The 16,440-nt window shown below is 37.5% G+C and overlaps 1 long non-coding RNA gene across 1 annotated transcript in view; it reads left to right on the top strand.

The window, feature by feature from the left end:
• The window catches only part of LOC113514396 (uncharacterized), a 175,736-nt gene that overhangs the window by 70,108 nt on the left and 89,188 nt on the right, over positions 1 to 16,440 (top strand). Inside the window, exon 3 of the long non-coding RNA XR_008252596.1 lies at positions 12,736 to 12,781. This is a non-coding gene — a long non-coding RNA (uncharacterized LOC113514396). The remainder of the gene's footprint in view (positions 1 to 12,735; positions 12,782 to 16,440) is intronic.

The following is a 16,440-nucleotide window of genomic DNA, read 5'->3' as shown; positions in this document are numbered from 1 at the left end:
TTCAATCACATCAACGCTTCTTGTTCTATGTAGACAATTCTATTTTAAAATTCATAACTACACACTATTGCATCGTTAATTATTTAAATAAAATTGTCTATGTTTGGGAATTTATTTATAACTGAACTAACCTTTACGAGGAATACGGTTTCACTATACCTATTAAAATATTTAGCATTTTTTTTTTCTTTATTATATTTACCACAAAGAGCAAAAAAGCATACAGCCTATCCAATGATAAACTTTATAGCTCACTAGATGCAGTGACGACCTCAAATGCATTGCAGAGAGTCAGTGGATGCAGGTGGTTCAGGACTGATCCTTGTGACAGTCTATGCGGGAGGCCTATATCCACTAGTGGACAGATAATGGCTAAAATGATGATGATTATGATGATGTAAAATAAACTGACAGTAAAACAGACAGCTCGCCATCGACAGGAAATTCATCCTTACATGCTAGAACCTAAATGGTCGCATACAGTGCGATTTTAAAGGAATTTTCTCCTGCGAATGATCTGGCTGTGGAATAAGCTGCCTGCTGAGATTTTCCTTGGAGACTACTGTATGGGATTCTTCAAAAACGGTGTATTAAGGTTTCCACGAGATCAGTAACGTGCACGTGGCACCCATTGTGTTACAGGCCTCCATAGGCTATAGAGACCGTTACCATCAGACGGGTTATATAATTATTCGCTGTCTCGTTGGTATAAAAAAAAGAAGTATAAAGTTAATACACTGTGTCGTCCATATCTCTCCTCATGGCTAATTACTCTTAACTTGTATCAGAGGTTCCACAGAACAATACAGTAAGATGTTCTACCAAATATCTACTTATATTTGTATATACGTATATGATTCTACATATAAACACGTCAGCTATCTTACCAAGAGAGATACGAAAAGAGGAGTGTGATATACATATAAACAAACATCTGTATCAGTTCTCAAAATATAATGTTGTTGTCTAATAATCGCCAATAAACCAAAGCACCTGACCTTACCTTACAGCTAAGTTTTAACAACAGTGCGGCGCGCGTGTCGCCCGCGCCTCGGATGAACGACCTGGCGGCCATGTTGGCGTCACGTGACCTTGCGCGCGCGCAGCAGATAGCGCTGTCTAAGTTCTGTGATGTCACAGTCTTGCATCTAATATTACGATACGTCATGTCAGTTAGTTGCTGTAATCTAGCTATATAGGCCACAGTTTCGCTCGTGCAGAAATAGACTTGTTTAAGTACTATTGATTCGTCGAGTCTTTATTTAATTACTGGACTACATTGCACAAGACCTTCTCTAATGAGAACAGGCGAACGGGAGGCCTATATCTACCGAATATATATCTGAAATTATGATAACGATGAAAAGCATATGTCTTTAATTAGCTGTCATGGAAATGTGGATGGTTCAGGGAACCAGTTCCTTTGTTCTCTAGAATTTCCCTCACAATTAAAAATTGTTCTACAAAGAACAAATGTTTTTACAGAGGATCTCCAGATGGTAATTTATAATCTTTGAATGAATGAATGAATGGTTTATTTTCTCTTCACAAAAGTTAGAATAAAGTGACAACTTGAGGTACAATTTTATATGAAGACCAATTTTGTGAGAGACTGCTGCTTGTGCTAAAGTGCAAGAATAAACTTAACATTAAAAATTATTTCTAATATATAACTTAGGCAAAGTTAATTACACAATACAGAGTATGTGTGCGTGTGCATGTGCGCGCGCGCACGCGTGTGTGTGTGTGTGTGTGTGTGTGCAATGGAATGAGATAGATATATAATTTATTTGTATCACTTACAGCATATAAATAACATTAGCCATTGGTACTTATTTAAGGAGATCTTAAATTGATGGAGACAAAAGACCTTCAGTTTGCTGATAATTGAGGGATTTTAGATATTTTATAATTGATCTTTTGCAACTTGATCTATGCAAGGCATATACATTCAACAAGCAATTCAGTTTATTGTAAATGTAGGGTGCAAGGAAACAGAAGAAGTTTTGAGAGAGACTAGTGCGGAGGGCAGGGGAACGGCAGACAGAACCTTTTCTGCGCTTGTCGCTATTTAGTGACAATCTTTGGATCAATGTCTATTCTGTTGTCTCTACCAGCATCAAAATCTCTCAGCAAACTCTACTATCTGGAGCTTTCTTTCATTTCTGAAGTGGCTGTGATGGATTTTATTAGAAAAATAAGTGAAACTATGGATCTTACGGACTTATTATTAATTCAGCCGTTAACTGTCCACTGCTGGACATAAGCCTTCCTCGTAAAGGGAGATTTGCCAGTAGTTGTCACACTTGGCAGACGGGTTGGCAACCGCAGTTAAGCTTTTAGAGATGCTTTAAGAGGGACGCTGCTGACCATCCCTTGCCGTACCTTAGTCACCTTTTATGACACCCACGCGAAAGCAAGGGGTGGCACACACGGCTGTACTCACTTAATATAGTACAAAATAATGTTTAGTAAAAAATTTGTAAAAAATTATGTCTCATATAAATATATTTTGTTTCACTATATAATTTTAAATGTTATGTTTTATATACTGTTAACCGTTCCATATATTGTACGCTTAAATAGCAGGACATGGAGATACTATTTAACTGATGTAATACCTTAATTTGACGTATGATCCACAATAAAGTCATTTGTATTTGTAAAAAAAAATCTTTACCATATTTTTTTTTAACTATGAATGGATGAGCTATTAAAGTAACGTAAGGTAAAATATATTTATAATATCAACGTGGATTTATTTATAAATATTTTCAACAGATTTCGAAAAGAATGGAGGTTGAGTACAACCGAGTTAGTTGTATTTTTTTTTTATGTTTGTTACCTCGTAACTCCTTCCTTTTATGTATATAATTTAATCTGTACTTTATTGTATTTCACTTGATTTGTATGTATGTATGTTATTGTTTATTTTTATGTTTCTGGTGTAATAAAGATTTAAATAAATAATTATAACAATTCTATATATAAAGCTATTTTTTTTAAGATGAATAGTATGGTAACTCCGCCTGCGGTAACATGATACACTGGCGGAGCACCAGTGAAGGGTGATAGATGAGAATGAAAACAGGCCAGTTAGCCCATCATGATGAATTCATCAGGAATTAACCATGATAGTTTCCAGGGAGAACCGCGAGGAGGTCGACCTGGCTGGGTATATTGCTAGCAATGGGATTCTCAGTCTCCATTACTAACAATCCCTTTCCTCCCAAAGCTATATGTACTATGTAACAAATATTTCTTAATAATTGCTGTGCGCTTCCAGAATTCATGTGGATACTGTACCTCTAATGCTTAAAATCTATATACTAGTAAATCTTAAGCATTAGAGGTATTCAATTAATTCAATATTTTATTGTATTTTTATGTCATATCAATACACAACAAAAAATGCAATAAATGATCGAAATAAATTGAATAGTTTCCAAGGAGGACGCACGGAGGTCGACCTGTTATGGTATATTACTAGCAACAAAGACGCTAAATTCCACTATTGACAATAGCTTTCTAAAAAGACAAGGAAAAAATAAAGGGAGGTGGTAATCAAGCGATTTTGCCTTAAAATAATAGGGGAAAAAATAATTAGGAAAGCTTCCGTCCTCGTTTAGGCGACAGAATAGTTGACGCTCCGCTAGCAGCGGAAAATTAATTGGCTAACAGTTAGTCGGATCGCTAATTAGTTGAATACATATACTTATTCATTATAATGACGTCCTTTCGTTTCAAATTTATTGTGCAACAAACTTCATTAGTGAAAATTATGGTTTTTATTTAGGGCACGTCTCTTAACATCTCTAAAACCATTGGGATCCTTGGTGTCGACATCTCAGTTGGTAGCGACGTACGGTTCCGTGGCCACCTCGAAGATAAGGTGAAGCTGGCATTTTTTTTTATACAACTTAGAATGGCAAACAAGCTGACGGCCCACCTGATGGAAAGTGGTAACCGTCGCCTATAGACATGAGCAGTACCATGGACATAACAGAGTATACTGTATCCGCCCATGATACCTACCATGCGTTGCCATTCCTGAGGACTCAGGTGTTATTCCTCTGTACCCTGTAAATTCACGCCATATCCCACCCTTCAAACCGAAATACAGCCAAAAAATTCGATGTGCTTAACAGAGCAAAGCATTACTTCACGCCGGATCAGCGATTAATGCTCTACAAATCGCATATCCGGCCCCATATGGAGTATTGCTGTCATTTATGAGTGGGAGCACCTAGATACCGGCTTGAACCCTTCGACTCAGTGCAACGACGAGCTATGACAATTGTCGATGATCCCAGGCTTGCAAGTGGTATTGAACCTTTAAGTTTTAGGAGATATTTTGCCTCACTCTGCGTGTTCTACCGCCTGTACAATGGATTGTGCTCAGAGGAATTATTCAATATGATGCCCACAGCCACTTTTTACCATCGTACGGCTCGCCATCAACAGGGAGTTCACCCTCATTACCTACAGCCTAAATGGTCGCGTACAACGCGGTTTCAGAGAGATGTTTTCTCCCACGAATACTCAGGTTATGGAATGAGCTCCCTGCCGAGCTTTTCCCAAGAGACTACAGCATGGGGTTCTTCAAAAGGGGGGTAAAGGGGTATCTTCAGGGTCGGCAACGCGCATGTAATACCTCTGGTATTGCAGGCGTTCATAGGCTACGGTAACCACTTACCATCAGGGGGCCGTATGCTTGTTTGCCACCTCAGTGGTACAAAAAAAGAACTAACGATTCACCCCGGTTACGCACGCGTTGATGCATATTATAAAAAGATAAATTTTATAACAATTTTGTACATTACTCTAAATTTTTTTAATATTATATAGTATATAAATATATAATATAAATTATTCTTTTTTTATGCAACTTTAGAATAGCAAACAAGCTGACGGCCCACCTGATGGAAAGTGGTAACCGTCGCCTATAGACATGAGCAGTACCATGCACATAACAGAGTATACTGTATCCGCCCATAATACCTACCATGCGTTGCCATTCCTGAGGACTCAGATGTTATTCCTCTGTACCCTGTAAATTCAAAAATATTAATTAATATATATTTAAAAATATTTTAGTTGTCATATCCCAAGTCATACGAACCTGCGATACGCTAATAGAACGACGCGACTCGCACTTGTCCACTTTCGACAGTAAAGAGAATGCATCTTTATGCATGCCCCTTTGCGTAGCGCCCAAAAATCAGAAGATCAAGTATTTCCCCCTACACGAGGCACGGGACGGCAACTGCGCATTAAAAATACCAAATAGAGTCTGGTTCTGTGGGGGAGCGACAGCTGTCTCGCTCTAGCCCAGCGTCCTATCCCTTTCTGAATTATCTATTCCTTTTTCCGCAGCTTATTGTAGTTACGCGTTACAATGTATATAGATGGGACGCTGCGTTTGTGTGCGTGTGTTTTATTTTCTTTATTTTCCCCGCCAGAGGGCAGGGTTGGCGAATTTTTTTGTTTTTTTACTTATTTTTCACCAGTTGTCCGACACGTCTAGTTCTCTTAAAAATTAATACATTTCTTAATTTTGATTTTAGTTTTTTTTTTTTTATATTTATGAATAATAATTGTGTAAATTAAATTGAAAGTTTAAAATAATTGTTAACAGTCCACTATTTACACTAAGTAGGTGTATTAAAGTTTATTACATAAATAAATAAGCAGTAAAAATATTTGCACTAGCTGGGAACAGAGAGATAGTTGCTTGTTTACTGAAAATTCCAGTAAAGTATTTTTTTTTATATGCTTTCGAAAGGCAAATAAGCTAACGGCTCATTGTATAGAAAGTTTAATCTTCGACTATAGACTTAAACTGCCCCATGAACATCAGAACACCCCATAGAGTCCCTCATGTGTTGCCATACCTAAGGACTTTTTTTTATGAGTGAAAATGGTATGGTAACCCCGCCTGCGCTAACGGTATACGCTGGCGGAGCACCAGTGAAGGGTGATAGATGAGAATGAAAACAGGCCAGTTAGCGCATCATGATGAATTCATCGGGAATTAACCATGATAGTTTCTAGGGGGAACCGCGAGGAGGTCGACCTGGCTACTACTGCTAGCAATGGGATTCTTAGTCTCCATTACTAACAATACCTTTCCCCCCTACCTAAGGACTAAACTGTATGCTTCCATAACCAGTAATTTAATTGCCATGTCGTATCCTCAATACGAAATAGCAAAGTGACTAATTCTAAAATTATTTATGTAGATATATAGATAGATAGATAGATAATGTATTTGCATTACTTCCAGCACGCAAATAACAACAAACATATACAGTAAAAATAGAAAAAAATGCATATACATATAAAAAAAAGTTAAATACATAAAACAAGTAACAATTTTCTTCCTTCATGCGTGTGCCATAGTAACACAAAATGGTCACAGCTCAGTTTATTGCTTTGCCTTTAAAAGAGCAAAACACTGATATTCTGTTGTAGCCAAGAGCCAGTCGCGAAATTCCTTAATAGAAATAATAATAATAAAAAAAGAAATATGAATACTGCGCGGTTTCAAAGATGTTTCCTCCCACGAACACTCAGGTTGTGGAATGAGCTCCCTGCCGAGGTTTTCCCAAGAGACTACAGCATAGGGCTCTTCAAAAGGGGAGTAAAAAGGTTTCTTCGGGGTCGGCAACGCACGCGTAATGCCTCTGGTATTGCAGGTGTTCATAGGCTACGGTAACCGCTTACCATCAAGTGGGCCGTATGCTTGTTTGCCACCTCAGTGATATAAAAAAAAATAGATTGTGTGTGTCCATTATATTCGTTACCATTTTATATTTTAAGTAAGAATTAGCGTGATTAGAGAGAAGTATGGACTAAAAGACGATGCAGTGACAAAAATCGAAAAAAGAATGTTGCGTTGGTTTGGTCATTTGGAGAGGATGGATGAAAGAAGAATTACGAAAGAGATTTATCGAGCAAGAATGAACGGAGATGTCGGTAGGGGCCGCCCTAGACGGACGTACGTCGATCAAATAGGCGACGTGCTGAAATACAGCCAAATTAAAAGTACCCGTAACTGGCGAACGTGTATGAAAAGATTGATGAATGTGGAGGAAGCGAAAGAGGTTTGTTTGAATCGAAGCATTTGGCGTTCCATTGTTTCTGACTACACTAATGGGAGACAGGCGTAACAGATATAGTATTATATTTGCAAGCCAGTTCGAAATTTAAATAAAACCTTGTATTAGTTACCTCCTTGGTAGCCATGTTTCGAAGTAAAAGGTCATTCCATTTTTAAATTACAGGACAGATATGAGTTTACATAGTAATTTATCTGGCCGCAAAACACGACAGATATGGATTTTCATACAACTTTTGCCGGCCGCTGCCCGCATGTATCTGGACAGTACGACAATTTTGATTTATCTCTAAGAAGATTGTCAAAATAATGCTCACATTTCCAAGCATGTTTGAGAAATTAATATTTTATTCTAAATAAATAAATAACAGATACCATTATAATATACGTATACAAATTTAATAAAGAGAGTGAAGTAACATAGGTTGTTATATTATTATTAGAAGCACTGCTGCAATGCCGCTGGTGTTGTGGGTGATCATGGGCGGCGGTAGTCACTTGCCATCAGGTGAGCCGCATGCTCGTTTGCCCCCTGTGTTGTAAAAAAAAAAGTAGACCCATAATAAAATCATTCAGAAATTATTGTAAGAAGTTTATTTGTGTACAAAATATTCTTAGGTTACTAGTAAGGGACTTAGAATTTATTTCACAAAATTAAAAACAAACGATTTCAACGGTAGCAAAACTAGTGACAGGAGGCAAGAATTTTTACAGACAAAATAAAAGCGAATTCAAAATGTCCTTCTTTTCAATTGACTTAAAAAAAACAGAAGGTTTTTTTTATACAACTTAGAATGGCAAACAAGCTGACGGCCCACCTGATGGAAAGTGGTAACCGTCGCCTGTAGACATGAGCAGTACCATAAATATAACAGAATACACTGTTACGCCCATGATACCCCCCATGCGTTGCCATTCCTGAGGACTGGGATGTTATTCCTCTGTACCCTGTAAATTCACGCCATATCCCACCCGTCAAACCGAAACACAACTGCATCACGGTAGAAACACGAATGGGACAGTGGTACCCAAGCAATCGACTTTTGTACAAAGTTTGTACAAAGGTTGATGACTCGGTTGTATCTTTTACGTTTGTTACTTAATAACTGCATCAGTTGTAAACCGATTTAGATTTTTTTATTTAAAAGGACATAGTTACAGGTTTTTTTAAATGGACGAGAATGGAATGGTAACCCCGTCCTCGCTATCGGTATACACAGGTGGGGCACCAGCGGAAGATGATAGGTGACGATGAAAACAATTCAGTTAGCTCACCGTGACGAATTGCACTAGAAATTAACTACGATGGTTTCCATAGGGAACCAGGAGGTTGACCTGATAACCCGTATTGCTAGCAATGGGTCAGTAAGACACTATTACTAACAATCCCTTTCCCCCATACTTACAGTTTGGTCCCATTGGAATTTTAGCAAAATTGTAGTAGTTTAAATTTGAAATTAACAGAACTGGTTTTACTTGAATTGAAATAGTTATTTTCCGGAACACAATTTGGATTTTAAAGTCTGTTTAAAGGCAGAGGCATTTTAAATAAAATTCTATGTACAGTAACTAAGTACAAGAGTCTATTCTCACGATGGTAATAGACCAATATGTAATCTTTAATCACTGCATTCTATCGGTGCAGAATTTTAATAACTCGTATTGGTGACCATACACCTAGAGACGGCTTCATTTGAATTTTATGATCTCATTCCCTATGGATTTCTATTGGTTATATATGCTATTCCGAATGGCAAACAGTTTTTTTTTTATACTACTTAGAATGGCAAACAAGCTGACGGCCCACCTGAGCAGTACCATGCACATAACAGAGTATACTGTTTCGCCCATGATACCCCCCATGCGTTGCCATTACTGAGGACTCAGGTGTTATTCCTCTGTACCCTGTAAATTCACGCCATATCCCACCCTTCAAACTGAAACACAGCCATGCAAACATAACTGCTTCACGGTTGAAACACGAATGGGACAGAGGTACCCAAGCAATCGACTTTTGTACAGTCTCCCTCTGGTGCAGTTTTTTTATAACCCCCGAACTAAGAGAGGTGTTGTAATTTTTTATTTAATGGGTTGGTCATGAAATTGTACTTAATCCCGCCTGCGCTATCAGTATATACTGGAAGGGATTGTTAGTAATGGGGAGGTTAGTCCCCATTGCTATCAATATACCCTATCAGGTCGACCTCCACGCGGTTCCCCCTGGAAATTATCGTGACTAATTTATCGTTGAATTCGTCACGATGGGCTAACTGACATGCCTTTTCATCCTCACCTATCACCTGTCACTGGTACCCCGCCAGTGTATACCGATAGCGCAAGCGGGGTTAACATGCCATTTTCACCCTTCACCCTTTCAAACAAAAAGTATATACTGGTGGAGTATTGTAAAATCTTTATTGTACATAATTCACATTGAACACTGATAAATGATACAATGGCGGATTTATCCCATAAAGGTAATGATATGGTAGTCTCTTCTGCGCTAACAGTATACGGGGCACCAGTGAGGGAGGATAGGTGAGTGTGAAAGGGCAGGTCTATTTGCCTACCGTGATAAATACACATGGAATTCAGCGCGATGGTTTCCACGGGGAATCACGTGGAGTTGACCTGATAAGGTATATTGCTAGCAATGGATCTAGTAGTCCGCATTACTAATAATCCCTACCCCCTTTTTAATTTGGTAAATATTTATTAAATCATCATCGTCTCAGCCACTATCTGTCCACTGCTGTACATAGGCCTCCACTTTAGACTCCCATTATTTTTACTTATTTTATAATTTATATTTATAGGGGGGAAAGGGATTGTTAGTAATGGAGACTGAGAATCCCATTACTAGCAATATACCCAACCAGGTCGACCTGCTCGCGGTTCTCCCTGGAAACTATCATGGTTAATTCGTGATGAATTCATCATGATGGGCTAACTGGCCTGTTTTCATTCTCATCTATCACCCTTCACTGGTGCTCCGCCAGCGTATCCCGTTAGCGCAAGCGGGGTTACCATACCATTTACACTCATAAAAAAAAAATATATTTATACTATAAATATAAATTTAAAAGATGTTATTACATTTTTTAATATCTTACTTCAAAACAATAAAGATTCGTCCGAAATATTTATTAATTCTGAACCGATTTTGATAATTCTTTATACAGTCAATGAATTTTATATATACGTTATACAAAGCTATTTTGATTCCAGTATTTTCAAGCAGCTTTTAAAAGAAAAAGGTCATCAGTTCGTTTGTGTTTGTTTTTGTTGAAAATTTATTGAAAACTATGATCCAAGGGTGAATTTTGCATGACTATTGGTTTTAAACTAATGCAAAACGTAATACCCCATTTAATTAGAGCGCAGTTGGTGGCAAAACCGTTGCAGCCCTCACGTAATATATACGTCTTTTTTATCCCTCTCCATTTGGGGTGGCGGCATTTTTTTTTTATTCACAGGGCCGTTTTAGGTTCGTATTAATGAACAGGTCTGTTCGCGTCGTGTTTTTTTTTTTTTTTACTTTGCACACTGCACTGCGTTTGATCACTATTTTTAATGTGCATGGTGCTATGGGTTTTAGTTGTTCAATCCATTTCGAGTTGCAGAAGGCCGTTTGTGTATTTGTTTCCCCGTAGACGGTAATGTAATTTATGTAAAAAATATATACATTTCACACACAATTTAAAGAGAAAGTAATACATGCCTACGACCCGTGAGACCTGAGCATATTTATCCTTGACGAAGCAGTTAGTAAGAGTTGTTAATATATAGCAATACATATATGTTGTAGTTACAATATCTATACATATTTACCAGAGGGAGACTTTGTACAAAAGTCGATTGCTCGGGTACCTCTGTCCCATTCATGTTTCTACTGTGAAGCAATTGTGTTTGCATGGCTGTGTTTCAGTTTGAATGGTGGGATATGGCGTGAATTTACAGGGTACAGAGGAGTAACACCTGAGTCCTCAGGAATGACAACGCATGGGGGGTATCATGTGCGAAACAGTATACTCTGTTATGTCCATGGCACTGCTCATGTGTATAGGCGACGGCTACCACTTTCCATCAGGTGGGCCGTCAGCTTGTTTGCCATTCTAAGTCGTATAAAAAAAAATATTGACCTAATAACACATATATTACTAGTACCGCATTCGAGTATTCTGACACTTCCCTACGGTTGACTGGGAGAGAATGCTTTTAGCGTTAAGTCCGCCATGTACATATATATGTACTAATGAATAAATAAATAAATATTAGATTAGATATCAGTTATTCAATATAAAAGAAAAGAATAACCCCCCCGTAATTAATATACGAGTAGATGAAACGCATTGAAGGAAGCCGGTGTATGCAGGTGGCTCAGGACCGTTCTTTATGGTAGACTATGGGGGAGGCTTATGTCCAGCAGTGGACAGTGGACAAATGAATATAGATATCCGACTGGTATGTACAATATGGTAAAGGGTGGTCATCAACGTCTAGAAGAACTCAATATTTTTTTTATACAACTTAGAATTATGTGCATGGTACTGGTCATGTCTATAGGCGACGTGTTACTCCTCTGTACCCTGTAAATTCACGCCATATCCCACCCTTCAAACCGAAACACAGCCATGCAAACACAACTGCTTCACGGTTGAAACACGAATGGGACAGAGGTATTAAAGCAATCGACATACATACATACATACATATCTGTCACGCCTGTCTCCCATTAGGGTAGGCAGAAACAATGGAACGCCAAATGCTTCGATTCAAACAAACCTCTTTCGCTTCTTCCACATTCATCAATCTTGTCATACACGCTCGTCGGTTACGGGTACTTTTAATTTGGCCCTTCTTCAGCACGTCGCCTATTTGGTCGACATACGTCCGTCTAGGGCGGCCCCTACCGACATCTCCATTCATTCTTGCTCGATAAATCTCTTTCGTAATTCTTCTTTCATCCATCCTCTCCAAATGACCAAACCAACGCAACATTCCTTTTTCGATTTTGGTCACTACAAAGCAATCGACTTTTGTACAAAGTCTCCCTCTGGTATCAATATATAGGTAGGTATCGGATATTGCCCATGTCTAATAGTTGAATGCTTTCTGTTTTACTATTGAACTACATGTTACTTATATTAGCACTATGAAAGGTTTTACATGTGACAATGAATTTATTTATATCTTCACTACTTTTCTGTAGGTACGGGATAATGGAATCTCGAAGCCGATTTTGAAAAAATAAAACAGGGGGCCTACCATGAAATGAAATTCCGAATTTTCGGGCTCAATTTCGTGTTTTTGTTCGTACCCTAAATCGACCCAGTAAATAGAGCTTAACGTTTCGTTCATCATAGTCCTATCCTAATAGTCCAGAAGAACAATATTTTAATATTTTTAAAAATTTTAAACGGCATGTATTATGTAATTTTAACATCAAATTTCTATTTCGTTCGTCCCCGAAATTTCGGAAAATATTTCATGGTAGGCCCTCAGTTTTTTTAAGTTACTAAAGTTAATTATATATTTAAAAAAATATTATTTATTAATAATTAATTTTGACTCATTAATTTGTTTTTATATATATATATTTCCTTTATTTACAGATAGAGTCAATCCGTGGATGACTGCAATGCGTCTAACAGAATCATGGTAAGGAATTATTATTTAGGTATACTAGCTTCTATATTATTATTTGCTAACTGTATTCCGCGGCTTTGTCTGCGTATAAATCAGTATCTTTTAATGTAAATTATATGTTTACTAATTATTATGTCTTCCACGTGTCGAAATTGAAATGTTATGTCTAAATGTCAATCATGTTGTGTACACATGTTTTTGAATTGTAACCTAGCATTAAAACCAGGTAATTAACCTATATATAAACTTAACATGGTTATAATTTGTTATGTGTGCCTTATTAAAAATAAAAATAAATAAATAAATATAAAATATTCTATGTGCTATATTAGGATATATCCTACACGTGTACCAAATGTAATTACTATATGTTTTACCTTATATATATATATATATATATATATATATATATATATATATATATATATATATATATATATATATTTTACACACACACATATATACACACTTTGTATTAGAGGCAATCGAAATGTTCCGGTCATAAGAAGTAAAAAAAAAAAAACTATCATATAAGAGGTATTTCTAATAATCCAGTAGGAATAAAGATTTTTTTATTTTTAATTTGAATAATTGCGGCATTTGGCTACCGGTAGTGCAAGAATGTGTTACGCAAGCGGTCAGTGTTTCCGAGCGAGAACGCCCACTGTTTTTATTTCTGTTACATTCAACTACATCCGTACGTAGTGCATACATCACGGCTTTATCCTATTGAGGTAGGCAGGGATAACAGAACTCCAAATTCTAACATGCAAAGTCCACAACCGTTTTCTTTTTCTAAATTTACGAATATCTTAGTAGATTTTTTTTTAAATCATCACTTGACATTATTGTCTATGAATTCCTTCTTTATGGCCGTGTGGTCCAAGCATAGAATAGGCCACCCCTTCCTATCCCGTGGGTGTTATAATAGGAGATTATGGGAGCTCGAGGGATGGGTTTTAGCGTCCTTTTTAAAACATCCCTAAAGCCTAACTGTGGTTGCCAATCCGCCTGCCTAGCATGGTAACTGCTGGCAAAACCCCTATATTCAGCAGTGGACAGTTAAGGGCTGATATGATGGTGATGATGATGGCGCTGTTCATATTAATAGGTGATGATTTTCAAGTGCCAGTATTATAAAAAAACACAAACGCAAATCTATCTTTCTTACTATCTTACTAATAGACTAGAACTGTATCTAGACATTTTTTTTTATATACCACTGAGGTGGCCAACAAGCATACAGCCCACCTGATGGTAAGCGGTTAACGTAGCCTATGAACACCTGCAATACCAGAGGTATTACGCGCGCGTTGCCGACCCTGAAGAAACCTCTTTACCTCCCTTTTGAAGAACCCCATGCTGTAGTCTCTTGGGAAAACCTCGGCAGGGAGCTCATTCCACAACCTGAGTGTTCGTGGAAGGAAACATCTCTGAAACCGCGCAGTACGCGACCATTGAGGCTGTAGGACATGAGGATGAACTCCCTGCCGATGGCGAGCCGTGCGATGGTAGAAAGTGGCTGTAGGCATCATATCATCAACTAGAGGATGTCTATACATGTGGAACATGTAGGAAAAATTCATATAAGGGCAAGACCCTTATCAAGGATAAGAGTTACTTATTAGAGCAAAGATTCATCCCAACCATCTGGACGAGTGGCGGTCCTCCACCGTGCGTTTTTCAAGGCACTTTCTTCCACGCACAACCATTCTTTGTAATCAACTTCCAGCAGCAGTATTTCCGAACCGATACGACATCGTAACCTTCAAGAAAAGAGCATATTCCTTTTTAAAAAGGCTAGCAGCACACCTGCAATGCCGCTGGTGTTGTGGGTGATCATGGGCGGCGGTAGTCACTTACCATCAGGTGAGCCGCATGCTCGTTCGCCCCCTGCGTTGTAAAAAAAATCAAGAATTTTTAGTAATTCATAAGTCTGAATATTTGTACCGGTATCACGCAAATGTTACTACACCGAATTAAATGCGGTTTTCATAGTTGCGTTTCCGAAGGTGTAATTAAAAAAATTAATAGGTATGTTTTACAAGTTTTTATCTAATAACCGTGTTTATACTAAAATATTTTACTTTACTTTTTATACATTTTCCACACGTTTTAATTTTTTTTTTTTTTATATTATATTTTACATGTTGTCCGAGTATGCTGTAAAAAAATTGTACCTCTATGAGGTAAGTACCTGACAATAAAGAATATTATGATATTTACGCTATTTAAAAGTAGTTGGAAAACGGACGTAATAGATCCATTTTACGTAACCTATTAAAATAAAACATACACCAGATTGTATGTTAAAAATTAAGGAATACAACTGTAATAGCCGCATCCAATTTGATTTAGTAGTTTTTGCTTGATACCGTAACAAACGTACAGACCAACAGACAAATTATCTGAAAATGATCATTTAGGATTCAGTTGGTTTTATCAATTTTAATTAAGATAGATAGATAGATAGACAATTTATTTACATTACTTACAGCACACAAATTTCAATAAAAAAAAACATACACGTAATACATAGCAAAAGAGACAAAAGAATAAAAATAAAAAAAACACAAATAAAAAAAAAACAAAAACAAAAAACATAATATAACAATCTCCTTTGTTACCATTCCTTCATGCGTGTGCCATAGTAACACAAAATGGTCACAGCTCAGTTTATTGCTTTGCCCTTAAAAGAGCAAAACACTGGTATTCTGCTGTGGCCAAGAGTCAGTCGCGAAACTTTTCATTAAAAATTTACAATTACTTACAAATAATTAAATATTCACCATGCACAGACATCGGCTGGTTACAATTTTATTTTATGTATTAGTAATAGAATTATTATTGTAGTGTAATTTAATTTTATTATAATTTTACCAGAGGGAGATTTTGTACAATAGTCGCTTGGTTGGGTACCACTGTTTCGTGTTTCTACCGTGAAGCAATTGCAAGCAAAGCACCTGAGTCCTCAGGAATGGCAACGCATGGGGTGTATCTTGAGCGAAACAGTATACTCTGTTATGTCCATGGTATTGCTCATGTCTATAGGCGACGGTTACCACTTTCCATCAGGTGGGCCGTCAGCTAGTTTGCCATTCTAAGTTGTATAAAAAAAAAGTAAGACTGAAGCAATTTTTTGCGGAGCAAATTGTATTAGTTCGGTGGTAATATTTCCACGTTTAGTAACGATAGAAGGTTTAGGAAGCGCGCGCAGAGTGCCGGCGGGGGTAACGACCTACCTTTCGACGAGGCTAGGTCACCAGTGATTATAATATTACACCGTACGCCGCTAATTGTGACATTTTTATTTTATTAATAATAAACACGTGCACGTACCTAATTTAATGTGTGGGGGGGGGGGGAAGGGATTGTTAGTAATGGAGACTGAGAATCCTATTACTAGCAATATACCCAGCCAGGTCGACCTCCTCGCGGTTCCCCCTGGAAACTATCGTGGTTAATTCCTGATGAATTCATCATGATAGGCTAACTGACCTGTTTTCATCCTCATCTATCACCCTTTACTGGTGCTCCGCCAGCGTATCCCGTTAGCGCAGGCGGGGTTACCATACCATTTTCACCCATAAAAAAATATAATGTGTGGTTTGAACAATAGTTCCCACCCGACTGAGGAAGAGAAAAAAAATGTCCGGATTCGTCTGAAGTTT

This window comes from Galleria mellonella, unplaced genomic scaffold (assembly GCF_026898425.1).
Source record: "Galleria mellonella isolate WM207_F2 unplaced genomic scaffold, CSIRO_AGI_GalMel_v1 utg1650, whole genome shotgun sequence".
NCBI lineage: Eukaryota > Metazoa > Arthropoda > Insecta > Lepidoptera > Pyralidae > Galleria > Galleria mellonella.
The sequence above is the reverse complement of the archived record's forward strand: the minus strand, read 5'-3'. Positions and strand labels throughout refer to the sequence as shown.